A 14,989-nucleotide genomic window follows, 5' to 3' on the forward strand; every position below is an offset into this window, starting at 1 on the left:
ACAAACACACACACACGTACATGAGAGAAGCCACATTATACTGTATGATACAGAAGAACAGATCAGTGAAATGGAAAAGAGAGTAGTGAAAATCACCCAAACTGAATAGCACAAAGTAAAAGCAATTAAGACTATACATAAAGGGACCTCTGAGACAACATCAAGAATATTAACATGAGCATTACAGGGGCCCCAGAACGACGAGAAGAGAGAAACGGGCAGATAACTTATTGGAGGATAGAGTAACTGATAACTTTCCTAACCTGGGGAAGGAAACACACATCCAGGTCCAGGAAAAACAGAGTCCCAAACAAGATGAAGACAAACAGGTCCACACCAAGACATATTATAAAGCTCCAAATATTTAAAAGTTTAAAGAGTGATCACAGAGGCAGTGAAATAAAAGGGTCTGGTTATGTTCAAGGTATTCCCATAAGACTGTCAGATGACTTCTCAGCACAATTTTCAGACTAGGAAGGAATGATAGGATATAATCAATGGGCTAAAAAGAAAAAGTCTACAACAGGAATACTCTACCAGCAAGATTATGATTCAGAATTGCACAAGAGGGCTTCCATGATGTCACAGTGGTTGAGAATCTGCCTGCCAATGCAGGGGACATGGATTCGAGCCCTGATCCAGGAAGATCCCACATGCCACAGAGCAACTAAGCCTGTGTGCCACAACTACTGAAGCCTGAGCACCTAGAGTCCATGTTGCACAACAAGAAGAGCCACTGCAATGAGAAGCCCATGCACCACAACGGCCCATGCACCACAACGAAGAGCAGCCTCCTCTTGCCACAACTAGAGAAAAGCCCACGCACTGCAATGAAGACCTAATACAGCCAAAAATAAATAAATAAATTTATGGAGGAAAGAAAGAATTGAAGGAGAGATCAAGAGTTTCCAAGACTAGCAAAAGCTAACAGAGTTCATCACTAATAAACCAGCCTTATATGCAATGTTGAAGGAATTTACTTAAGCTTAAAAGAAATCTCACTAATTATTGATAGTAACAAGAAAAAAACAAAAGTAAAAATCTCACTGAGGGGCTTCCCTGGTGGCGCAGTGGTTGAGAGTCTGCCTGCCGATGCAGGGGACACGGGTTCGTGCCCCGGTCTGGGAAGATCCCACATGCCGCGGAGCGGCTGGGCCCGTGAGCCATGGCCGCTGAGCCTGCGCGTCCGGAGCCTGTCCTCCACAACGGGAGAGGCCAAAACAGTGAGAGGCCCGCGTAACGTATAAAAAAAAAAAAAATCTCACTGAGAAACCTATACATAGAGTAAGGGTAATAGATCAAACATTTTTTAAGCTTCTGTAAAGTATAAAAGACAATAGTAGTATGTTTTTTTAAAAAAAAGAAAGGGCCCAAATAAATCAGAAATGAAAGTGATTATGTTACAAGAGACACCACAGAAATACAAAGTATCCTAAGATACACACAGGGTAACTCAGGACTCAGACTGGACAGAACCCAGTCTCCCTTCCACTGTACATGAGTTACAGGAGCCTCAGGAACTGAGGAGGGGGGTCCCTGAGGGGAGGCACATGATAGAAGATGTTAGGCATTAACCTGACTGTATTTATGCTAAACCTGCCTGAACTACATTCACATGAGATTGTTTTGTCCTGAATGTACATTGGCACCTTTAGTCTGAACTGCAGATCTTTGGCTTCACCACCTCCACTGACAGCATTAGCTTCACCTGCTGTGGACCGTCTCCTATAGGATTTCTAGAACCACAAAGCATCGAAGTTTCACAGGACATAGAGTCTGTGAGACTCCACTCAGAGTCTCAACCCCACTCAGAGACGTAGAGTCACAACCCCACTCAGAGACATAGAGTCACAACAGAGAGTACACTCTTGGAGGACACATACAGTAGTGTGCACATCAGGACCCAAGGAAGGAGCAGTGACCCCATAGGAGACTGAGCAGGCCTACCTGCTAGTTTTAGAGGGCCTCCTGCAGAGGTGGGGGTGTGACTGTGGCTCAACGTGTGGACAAGGACACTGGGAGCAGAAGTTCTGGGAAGTTCTCCTTAGCATGAGCCCTCCGAGAGTCCTTAGGTAGCCCCACCAAAGAGCCAGGTAGGCCACAGTCCTGGGTCGCCTCAGGCCAAACAGAGAGGTAACTCTGCCCCATGCATCAGCAGACAAGCGGATTAACGTTTTATTGAGCTCTGCCCACCAGAGCAACACCCAGCTCCACCCACCACCAGTCCCTCACATCAGGAATGCTGCCCAAGCCTCAAAGATAGACTCATCCAGCAGAGGGCAGACAGCAGAAGCAAGAAGAACTACAATTCTTCAGCCTGTGGATGGAAAACCACATTCACAGAAAGATAGGCAAAATGAAAAGGCAGAGGAATTTGTACCAGATGAAGGAACAAGATAAAACCCCAGAAAAACAACTAAATGAGGTGGAGATAGGCAACCTTCCAGAAAAAGAATTCAGAATAGTGATAGTGAAGATGACCCAAGACCTTGGAAAAAGAATGGAGGCAAAGATCGAGAAGATGCAAGAAATAGTTAACAGAGACCTAGAAGAATTAAAGAACAAACACACAGAGATGAACAATACAATAACTGAAACGAAAAATACACTGGAAGGGAGCTTCCCTGTTGGCACAGTGGTTGAGAGTCCACCTGCCAATGCAGGGGACACAGGTTCGTGTCCTGGTCTGGGAAGATCCCACATGCCACGGAGCGGCTGGGCCCATGAGCCATGGCTGTTGAGCCTGCGTGTCCAAAGCCTGTGCTCCACAATGGGAGAGGCCACAAAAGTGAGAGGTCCGTGTACCGCAAAAAAAAAAAAAAATACACTAGAAGGAATCAATAGTAGAATAACTGAGGCAGAAGAATGGATAAGTGGCCTGGAGACAGAAAGGTGGAATTCACTGCTGCAGAAAAGAATAAAGAAAAAAGAATGGAAAGAAATGAAGACAGCTTAAGAGACCTCTGGGATAACATTAAATGCAACAAAATTTGCATTATAGGGGTCCCAGAAGGTGAAGAGAGAGAGAAAGGACCCGAGAAAATATTTGAAGAGATTATAGTCGAAAACTTCCCTAGCATGGGAAAGGAAATAGTAGCCACCCAAGTCCAGAAAGCACAGAGAGTCCCAGGCAGGATAAACCCAAGGAGAAAAATGCTGAGACACATAATAATCAAACTGACAAAAATTAAAGACAAAGAAAAATTATTGAAAGCACAGGGGAAAAATGACAACATACAAGGGAACTCCCATAAGGTTAACAGCTGATTTCTCAGCAGAAGCTCTACAAACCAGAAGGGAGTGGGCTGATATATTTAAAGTGATGAAAGGGAAGAACCTACAACCAAAATAACTCTACACAGCAAGATCTCATTCAGATTCGATGGAGAAATCAAAAGCTTTACAGACAAGCAAAAGCTAAGAGAGATCAGCACCACCAAACTAGCTCTACAACAAAGGCTAAAAGAAGCTATCTAAGTGGGAAACACAAGAGAAGAAAAGAATCTATAAAAACAAACACATAACAATTAAGAAAATAGGAATATACATATCAATATTTACCTTAAATGTGAATGGATTAAATGCTCCAAACAAAAGACACAGTCTTGCTGAATGGTTACAAACACAAGATCAATATATATGTTGTCTATAAGAGACCTATTTCAGACCTAGGGAAACATACAGACTGAAAGTGAGGGGATGGAAGAGGATATTCCATGCAAATGAAAATCAAAAGAAAGCTGGAGTAGCAATACTCATATCAGATAAAATAGACTTTCATATAAAGAATGTTACAAGAGACAAGGAAGGACACTACATAATGACCAAGGGATCAATCCAGGAAGATATAACAATTATAAATATATATGTACCCAACATAGGAGCACCTCAATACATAAGGCAACTGCTAACAGCTGTAAAAGAGAAAATCCACAGTAACACAATAATAGCAGGGGACTTTAACACTTTACTTACACCAATGGAAATCATCCAGACAGAAAATTAATAAGAAAACACAAACTTTAAATGACACAATAGACCAAATAGATTTAATTGATATTTATAGGACATTCCATCCAAAACCAGCAGATTACATGTTCTCAACTTCACGCAGAACATTCTCCAGGATAGATCACATCTTGGGTCACAAATCAAGCCTCAGGAAATTTAAGAAAACTGAAATCATATCAAGCATCGGTTTCGACCACAAGGTTATGAGATTACATATCAATAACAGGGAAAAAATACGTAAAAAACACAAACACATGGAGGCTTAACAATACATCACTAAATAACTAAGACATCACTGAAGAAATCAAAGAGGAAATCAAAAACAACCTAGAGACAAATGACAACAAAAACATGATGATCCAAAACCTATGGGATGCAGCAAAAGCAGTCCTAAGAGGGAAGTTTATAGCAATACAAGCCTACCTCAAGAAACCAGAAAACTCTCAAATAAATAATCTAAACTTACACCTAAAGGAATTAGAGAAAGAAGGACAAAACCCAAAGTTAGTAGAAAGAAAGAAATCATAAAGATCAGAGCAGAAATAAATGAAATAGAAACAAAGAAAACAATAGCAAAGATCAATAAAACTAAAAGCTGGTTCTTTGAGAAGATAAACAAAAATGATAAACCGTTAGCCAGACTCAAGGAAAAGAGGGAGAGGACTCAAATCAATAAAATTAGAAGTGAAAAAGGAGAAGTTGCCACAGACACCACAGAAATACAAAGCATCCTAAGAGACTTCTACAAGCAACTCTATGCCAATAAAATGGACCACCTGGATGAAACGGACAAATTCTTAGAAAGATATAATCTTCCAAGACTGAAACAGGAATAAATAGAAAATATGAACAGACCTATCACAAGTAATGAAATTGAAACTGTGATTAAAAATCTTCCAACAAACAAAAGTCCAGAACCAGATGGCATCAGAGGTGAATTCTGTCAAATATTTAGACAAGAGCTAACACCCAAACTTCTCAAACTCCTCGGAAATTTGCAGGGAAAGGAACACCCCCAAACTCATTCTATGAGGCCTCCATCACACTGACACCAAAAACAGACACTGATACTACAAAAAAAGAAAAGTAGAGACCAATATCACTGATGAATATAGATGTAAAAATCCTCAACAAAATACTAGGAAACAGAATTGAACAACACATAAAAAGGATCATACACCATGATCAGGTGGGGTCTATCCCAGGGATGCAAGGATTCTTCAATATACACTAATCAATCAATGTGATACACCATATTAACAAATTGTAGAATAAAAATATCATCTCAATAGATGCAGGAAAAGCTTTTGACAAAATTCAACACCAATTTATGATTAAAAAGTCTCCAGAAAGTGAACATAGAGGGAATCTACCTCAACATAATAAAGGCCATATATTACAAACCCACAACAAACATCATTCTCAACGGTGAAAAACTACAAGAATTTCCTCTAAGATCAAGAACAAGACAAGGATGTCCACTCTCACCAGTATTGTTCAACATAGGTTTGGAAGTCTTAGACACAGCAATCAGAGAAGAAAAAGAAATAAAAGGAATACAAATTGGAAAAGAAGTAAAATTTTCACTGTTTGCAAATGACATGATACTACACAGTGAATCCTAAAGATGACACTAGAAAATTACAGGAGCTAATCAATGAATTTGATAAAGTTTCAGGATACAAAATTAATGCACAGAAATCCCTTGCATTCCTCTACACTAACAATGAAAGATCAGAAAGAGAAATTAAGGAAACAATCCCATACACCATTACAATAAAACGAATAAAATATGTAGGAATGAACCTACCTAAGGAGGTCAAAGTCCTATACTCAGAAAACTATAAGACACTGCTGAAAGAAATCAAAGATGATATAAACAGATGGGAGTATTAACCATATGCTTGGATTAGAAGATTCAATACTGTGAAAATGACTATACTACCCAAAGCAATCTACAGATTCAATGCAATCCCTATCAAATTATCAGTGACATTTTCTACAGAACTAGAACAAAAAAATCTTAAAATTTGTATGGAGACACAAAACACCCCGAATAGCCAAATCAGTCTTGAGGGAAATTAAAAGAGCTGGAGGAATCAGACTTCCTGACTTCAGACTATACTACAAAGCTACAGTAATCAAGACTATATTGTACTGGCACCAAAACAGAAATATAGATCAATGGAACAGGAGAAAGCCCAGAGATAAACCTACATATCTATGGCTAACTCATCTATGACAAAGGCGGCAAGGATAAACAATGGAGAAAAGACAGTCTCTTCAGTAAATGGTGCTGGGAAAACTGGACAGTTACACATAGAAGAATGAAATTAGAACATCCATAACACCATACACAAAAATAAACTCAGAACAGATTAGAGATCTAAATGTTAAGACCAGACGCTATTAAACTCTTAGAAGGAAACATAGGCAGAACACTCTATGAAATAAATCACAACAAGATCCTATTTGACCCACCTCCTAGAGAAATGGAAATAAAAACAAAAATAAACAAATGGGACCTAATGAAACTTAAAAGCTTTTGCACAGCAAAGGAACACATAAAGAAGACGAAAAGACAACCCTCAGAATGGGAGAAAATATTTTCAAATGAAGCAAATGACAAAGGATTAATCTCCAAAATTTACAAGCAGCTCATGTAGCTCAATATCACAAAAACAAACAACCCAATCCAAAAATGGGCAGAAGACCTAAATAGACATTTCTCCAAAGACGATATACAGGTTTCCAACAAACACATGAAAGGATGCTGAACATCACTAATCGTTACAGAAATGTAAATCAAAACTACAGTGAGGTATCACTCACAGCAGTCAGAATGGCAATCATCAAAAAATCTACAAAAAATAAATGCTGGATAGGCATTTATTGGAGAAAAGGGAACACTCTTTCAGTGTTGGTGGGAATGTAAATTGACATAGCCACTAGGGAGAAGAGTATGGAGGTTCCTTAAAAAACTAAAAATAGAAGTACCATACGACCCAGCAATCCAACTACTGGGCATTTACCCTAAGAAAACCATAATTCAAAAAGAGTTATGTTCAACAATGTTCATTGCAGCTCTATTTACAATAGCCAGGACATGGAAGCAACCTAAGTGTCCATCGACAGATGAATGGATAGAGAAGATCTGACACATATATACAATGGAATATTACTCAGCCATAAAAAGAAACAAAACTGAGTTATTTGTAGTGAGATGGATGGACGTAGAGACTGTCCTACACAGTAAAGTAAGTCAGAAAGAGAAAAACAAATACCGTGTGCTAACACAGATATATGGAGTCTAAAGAAAAAAAAAGTTTATGAAGAACCAGGGGCGGGACAGGATTAAGGACACAGATGTACAGAAAGGACTTGAGCACATGGGGAGGAGGAAGGGTAAGCTAGAACAAAGTGAAAGAGTGGCATGGACATATATACATTACCAAATGTAACATCGATAGCTACTGGGAAGAAGCCACATAGCACAGGGAGATCAGATCAGTGCTTTCTGAACACCTAACGTGGTGAGATAGAGACAGTGAGAGAGAGATGCAAGAGGGAGGGCATATGGTGGTATATATATAGCTGATTCACTTTGTTATACAGCAGAAACTAACACTCCATTGTAAAGCAATTATACTCCAATAAAGTTGTAAAATGAAAAAAAAAAAAGAAAGCCCAGAGATACACCTACATACAAATGGTCAATAATCTATGGCACAGGAGGCAAGACTATACAATGGAGAAAAGGCAGTCTCTTCAATCAGTGGTTCTGGGGAAAATGGGCAGCTACATGTAACAGAATGAAATTAGAATACTCCCTAACACCATACAGAACAATAAATTCAAAATGGATTAGAGACCTTAATGTAAGACCGGAGAGTGTAAAACTCTTAGAGGAAAGAATAGGAAGAATACTCTGACATGAATCACAGCAAGATCTTTTTTGATCCACCTCCTGGAGTAATGCAATAAAAAAGAAAAATAAACAAATGGGACCTAATGAAACATAAAAGCTTTTGCAAAGCAAAGGAAAGTAAAAACAAGACGAAAAGACAACCCTCAGAATGGGAGAATATATTTGCAAATGAATCAACAGACAAAGGATTACTCTCCAATAATATATAAACAGTACATGCAGCTCAATATTAAAAAACCAAACAACCCAATACAAAAATGGCAGAAGAACTAAATAGACATTTATTCCAAGAAGAGAGAGAGATGGCCAAGAAGCACCTGAAAAGCTTCTCAACATCACTAATTATTAGAGAAATGCAAATCAAAACTACAATGAGGTATCACCTCACACCTGTTAGAATGTACATCATCAGAAAATCTACAAAAAACAAATGCTGGGGAGGGTGTGGAGAAAAGGAACCCTCTTCCACTATTGGTGGGAATGTAAATTGATAGTCACTATGGAGAACAATATGGAGGTTCCTTAAAGAACTAAAAATAGAATTACCATATGATCCAACAATCCCACTACTGGGCATATACCCAGAGAAAAACATAAACCAAAAAGACACATTCACCACAATGTTCATTGCAGCACTATTTACAATAGCCAGGTAATGGAAGCAACCTAAATGCACACAGACAGACGGATGGAAAAAGATGTTGTACATATATAAAATGGAATGTTACTCAGCCATAAAAAGGAATGAAATTGGGTCATTTGTACAGACGTCGATGGATCTAGAGACTGTCATACAGAGTGAAGTAAGACAGAAAGAGAAAAAGAAATATTGTATATTAATGCATATATGTGGAACCAAGAAAAATGGAAAAGATGAACCGGTTTGCAGGGCAGAAATAGAGACACAGATGTAGAGAACAAACGTATGGACACCAAGGGGGGAAAGCCGTGGGGGGTGGTGCTGGGATGAATTGGGAGTTTGGGATTGACTTATATAAACCTATATGTATAAAATCGATAACCAGAAAGAACCTGCTGTATAAAAATAATAAAATTAGAAACTTAAAAAAATAAATAACCATACAAAAAGTAAAAGAGAAAAAAAGTTCTTCCATTCCCATACATGTATTTATATGAATGAATTATTTCCATCCCTAAATCTATAAATACAAAAAAGAGGAATAAAACCTACATTGAACCGAAAAAGAAAAAATAAAACAACAGAACCCACCAGTTATAAACAGGAAAACACTATCAGGGCACTTGCTCCAAAGGTAAAGAATCCTGAAGTTGGTCAGAGGTGGGTAATCGTCTCCCATGCAGCCAGCAGCACCCCCGCAAGGAGCGTCCTCATTGCAAAACTGGGGGACCGTGCCGAGGCATCTCTGAGTAAACATGAGCTGAGATCCAGGCCCGCTGCTGGTGAACTGTTCTCACCCTTCCCAGGTAAAACACCTGAATGTGTGCAAGGACTTGAAAGCCTAGAGGAAGGGTCCTAGAGCCACACCAGCAACAGCACCCAAGCCGACTTGGTGCCTGCAGGCCAGCCAGCATGATCCTGGCCCCGGGCGCTCTTCTGGAAGCTTTCCATTTCCCTGCCTGAGATACCGCTCCTGCCCCGGCCCCCACTGCTTTTTTCTTTACTCACCTCTGCCCAGGGAGAAATTCCAGCAGCAGATATGGGTGACACATCCTCTTCTTTAGCAGTTGGCAGCTTGGCAACTCCTGCAGAAAGCCCAGCAGAGCCCCACTCACACCAGGCCACCCACAAAACCGTGACCCCTCACTCCCTCCCACCAGCCCAGCCCCGACATTGCTAATGGGGCAGAGGATATGGCGTCAGACACAGCTGCAGGGGCTCTTGCGGTCTGGAGCGGTGTTTATATTGACCTCAAACCAGGCACACCTGGGGAGGGCTGGCCGGCAGTGTCAGGCTGCCCAGGTCAGCCAATCCTCACCCCTCAGGGGCTCACAGCTGCAGAAAATGGACCTTGATGAACCGGCCAGGTCCAAGGAACAGGTGTGGGCTCTTGAGAGTCAGGATAGACAAGGGGCTGCAGCTCTGGCTTGTTTTCTAATCATTTAATCTGCCCTATGAGTGGGAGACAACTTCAAGAAGACCCTCTCCTAATGAGAGGAGTCCAGTAGTCAGGGAGAGGAGGGGTGGTTGGTGTAGACAGAGGCCTGCTGCCCCAGCTGCAGTGGAAGTCTCTGGAAGGCCAGGCGGAGGGAAGCCACACAGAGCGATGCCCAGTGTCACAGACCTGTCAGAGCTGCTGTTTGTTAGTTCAAGTCCTGCTCTGTGGTGTTCTGTGTCAGCCCTGAGCAACAGGTGAGCTGGGGGTGTTCTGCAATGGGGGCTATGTGCACGGTTCCTCTGTGCCCAGTCTTGCTGGGTACCTGCACAGGTGAGGTCCATATCCTGGGAGGGGCCTGACCAGGAGAGCCCAGTGGGCTGCTGGTATCTGCACAGGTGAGCTCCATATCCTGGGAGGGGCCTGACCACGAGAGCCCAGTGGGCTGCTGGGTATATGCACAGGTGAGCTCCATACCTGGGAGGGGCCTGACCACAAGAGCCCTGTGGGCTACTGGGTACTTGGTAAAGGACGTCAGGACAGTCATTGAAGCAACAGAATATACATCCAGTAGTTCCTAATTCCTACACCCTGATGGTCATTCTACCATCCACCAGGACATGGTATTCTGTATTAGACTTAGATGATGCCTTCTTCTGTATTACATTAGTCCCAGAGTCACAAGAAATTTTGAAGTAGCGAGGAGTCCAGCTGGTCTTATTGGCCCCCATCACTGCAGTGTCTGTAGGTTTTTCTATGGTGACAGTGTGATATACGGTTCCCCTGCCAAGCTTATTAACTCCCCTCTGGGTGCAGTAAATCCTGCAAGCAGTAGTCTGCTCTTTTGGGGCACACTCTTGTTTTCTGAGGAAATTCCATGTCAAGTGATGGTCACACGAGTCGTCATGGGGGCCTGTTGCCCCCGGTTGAATCTCTGGATGTTGGAGTGCCTCCTCACTCGAGGTCAGTGTGCCCACAGAGCGACCCATGAAACTTCAGGGCATGGTGGGTGGTTAGGATCACCACGTGGGGTCCTTTTCCCTTAGGAGGGAGCTGGCTTTGCGGGCTGCTGATTTCCAGGTTTTTAGATACCCCCAGTATCCTGGCTGGATGGGGTGGCAGGCCAAGCCCTTGGTGACTGTAGCTTCTCCTACCTTGAGGGTATTCTTGCGTTGTTCCATTTAAAGTGGTCCCCGTTCTTGCACTAATACTCCAAGGGCGATACACCTTTGACCAGGAATGTGAAGGTCAAAGTGTTTAGTTAAATTAGGGAGTTCCAGGGCAAGGGTCTGAATTGACTGCTCTTTCTATTCCTTAAAGGCCACTTCTGGATTCTATTCAAAAGGATCATCATCTTTTCCTTTCAATGTTTCATATGGGGGCCCAGCTATTAGACTGTAGTTAGGATGCAGATGCAGCAAACCCCGGCCTCTCCAGGAACCCCTAAGCTGTCTTCTAGTTTTAGAAGGGGTAAGGCTGTGAATGGCTTTTTCCCTTTCGTAGGATGGGCTTCTCAACCTTCTGTGAGAATGAAGCCCAGGCAGGTCACCTTAGTCTGTGATATTTGAGCCTTTATCTTGGACACCTTCTATCCTTTATTGGCTAGGTAGTTCAGAGGCCTCCTTAGTAAGTCTGGAGATCAGATTATCATCTGAATATTGAAGGAGAGTTCCCTTTTCAAGAGGTAGAACTTTTAGTTCTTTAGCTAACGTTTCCCCAAAGATGGTGTGGGAAATTTTAAACCCTTGGGGCAGGACCACCCAACAGTATTGTTTTTGTTGTATGTTGAGTCCTGCCACTCAGAAGTCAAAATTTATTGTAACTCTGGGACCAATGGAATACAGAATGAGGCATAATTGAAGTCTAATACAGAATACCATGTCCTGGTGGGTGGTAGAATGACCAGCAGGGTGTAGGAATTAGGAACTACCGGATGTATATCCACGGTGGCTTCACTGACTGTCCTGATGTCCTTTACCAGATCCCCAGCAGCTCACGGGGCTCTCGTGGTCAGGACCCTCCCAGGATTTGGAGCTCACCTGGGCCGGTATGCAGGAGGCCACAGGGGAAAAGCCGTGGGGGGGGGGGTGGCCGTGGGAGGAGTTGGGAGATAGGGATTCACATGTATATATTTATATGCATAAAGTAGATAACCAGTAAGAACCTGCTGTATAAAAAATTAAATTAAATTTAAAAATTAAAAAATAAATAAGATTTTTTGAAAAACGGGAAAAAGTTATTCCCTTCACATACATGTATTTTATGAATGAATTATTTCCATGCTTATATCTATAAGTACAAAACAGAGGAATAAAATCTACCTTGAACCAAAAAGGCAAAAAAACACAGAACCCACCAGTTATACAGAGGAAAACCCTATCAGGCACTTGCTCCAGTGGTAAACAATTCTGAAGTTGGTCAGAGGTGGGGAATCATCTCGCATGCAGCCAGCAGCCCTCCACCCTGCAAGGACCGCCTTCATTACAAAGCTGGGGGCCTGTGCCGGGGTGTCTGTGAGTAAACGTGAGCTAAGCCCCAGGCCACCTGCTGCTGAACTGTTCCCACCCTTCCCAGGTAAAACACCTGAATATGTACAAGGACTTGAAAGCCTAGAGGAAGGGCCATTGAGCCACACCAGCAACAGCACGCCATCCAACTTGGTGGCTGCAGGCCAGCCAGGATTGTCTGGGCCCCAGGCACTCTTCTGGAAGCTTTCCATTTCCCTGCCTGAGATAACCCTCCTGTCCAGGCCCCCACTGCTTTTTTCCTTTCTCACCTCTTCCCGGGGAGAAATTCCAGCGTAAGGTATGGGTGACACATCCTCTTCTTTAGCAGGCGGCAGCCTGGCAACTCCTGCAAAAAGTCCAGCAGAGCCCACTCACACCGGACTACCCACAAAGCCATGGCCCCTCACTCCCACCCACCAACCCAGACCCGAGACTGCTGATGGGGCAGAGAATATGGCGTCAGGCACAGCTGCCTGGAGTGGTGTTTATATTGACCTCAACCCAGGCACACCTGGGGAGGGCTGGCCCGCACGGTCAGGCTGCCCAGGTCAACCAATCATCACCCCTCAGGGGCTCACAGTTGAAGAAAATGGAACTTGCTGAACCGGCCAGGTCCAAGGAACAGGTGTGGGTTCCTGAGAGTCAGCATACACAAGGGACTGCAGCTCTGGCTTGTTTTCTCATCATTTTATGTGGTCCATGAGTGGGAGAAAACTTCAAAAAACCCTCTCCTAATGAGAGGAACCCAGGAGTCAGGGAGAGGAGGGGTCATGGGTGGAGATAGAGGCCTGGTGTCCCGGGTGCAGTGGAAGTCTCTGGAAAACCAGGTGGAGGGAGGCCGCACAGAGTGATGCCCAGAGTCACAGACCTGTTGGAGCTGCTGTTTGTTAGCTCAGGTCCTGTTCTTAGGTGCTCCGTGTCAGCTCTGAGTGACAGGTGAGCTGGGGGTGCTCTGCATTGACAGCTATGTGCACTGTTCCTGTGTGCCCAGCCCTGCCGGGGTACCTGCCCAAGGGAGCTCTGTATCCTGGGAGGGGCCTGATCACGAGAGCCCCATGGGCTGCTGGGTAGCTGCACAGGTGAGCTCCATATCCTGGGAGGGGCCTGACCATGAGAGCCCCGTGGGATGCTGAGGACCTGCACAGGTGAGCCCATATCCTGGGAGAGGCTTGACCACTAGAGCCCTGTTGACTGCTGGGCACCTGCCCAGATTAGCTCCATATCCTGGGAGGGGCCTGACCACGAGACCCCATGGACTGCGGGATGGGAGGGATCTACACAGGTGAGCTCCATATCCTGGGATTGGCCTGACCACGAGAGCCCCGTGGGCTGCTGGAGACCTGGTAAAGTATGTCAGGACAGTCAGTGAAGCCACTGAGAATATACATTCAGTAGTTCCTAATCCCTACACACTGCTGGTCGTTCTACCATCCACCAGGACATGATATTCTGTATTAGACTTCAATTATGCCTCATTCTGTATTCCATTAGTCCCAGAGTCACAAGAAATTTTGACTTCTGAGTGGCAGGACTCAACATACAACAAAAACAATACTGCTGGGCCGTCCTGTCCCAAGGGTTCAAAAATTCCCACACCATCTTTGGGGAAACGTTAGCTAAACACCTAAAAGTTCTACCTCTGGAAAAGGGAACCCTCCTTCAATATGCAGACGACATTCTGATCACCAGCCCTATTAAGGAGGCCTCTGAACTACCTAGCCAATAAAGGATAGAAGGTGTCCAAGAAAAAGGCTCAAATATCACAGACTAAGGTGGCCTGCCTGGGCTTCATTCTCACAGAAGGTCGGAGAAACCCGTTCCAGGAAAGGAAAGAAGCCATGTGCAGCCTTACCCCCTTCTAATACTAGAAGAGAGCTTAAGGTTTCCTGGGGAGGCCGGGGTTTGCTGCCTCTGGATTCCTAACTACAGTCTAATAGCTAGGCCTCTATATGAAACACTGAAAGGAAAAGATGATGATCCCTGCGAATAGAATCCAGAAGCGGCCTTTCAAGAATGCAAAGAGCAGTCAATTCAGACCCTTGCCCTGGAACTCCCTAATTTAGCTATACCCTTTGAACTTTACATCCCCATAAAATGTGAATCGCCCTTGGAGTATTAGTGCAAAAACTGGGACCACTTTAAGTGGAACAATGCAAGAATGCCCTCCAGGTAGGATAAACTACGGTCACCAATGGCTTGGCCCACTGCCCCATCCGGCCAGGATACTGGGGGTATCTAAGAACATGGAAATCAGCAGTGCGCAAGGCTCGCTCCCTCCTAAGGGAAAAGGGCCCCACGTGGTGATCCTATCCACCCACCATGCCCTGAATTTGCATGGGTCACTCCATGGGCACACTGACCTCGAGTGAGCAGGCCCTCCAACTCCAACCTCCAGACAGAAAACCGGGGGCAGTGGGTCCCCATGACGACTCGTGTGACCATCACTTGACCTGGAGTTTCTCTCAGAA

The sequence above is a fragment of the Phocoena phocoena genome, chromosome 2, assembly GCF_963924675.1.
Source record: "Phocoena phocoena chromosome 2, mPhoPho1.1, whole genome shotgun sequence".
NCBI classification, from domain to species: Eukaryota; Metazoa; Chordata; class Mammalia; order Artiodactyla; family Phocoenidae; genus Phocoena; species Phocoena phocoena.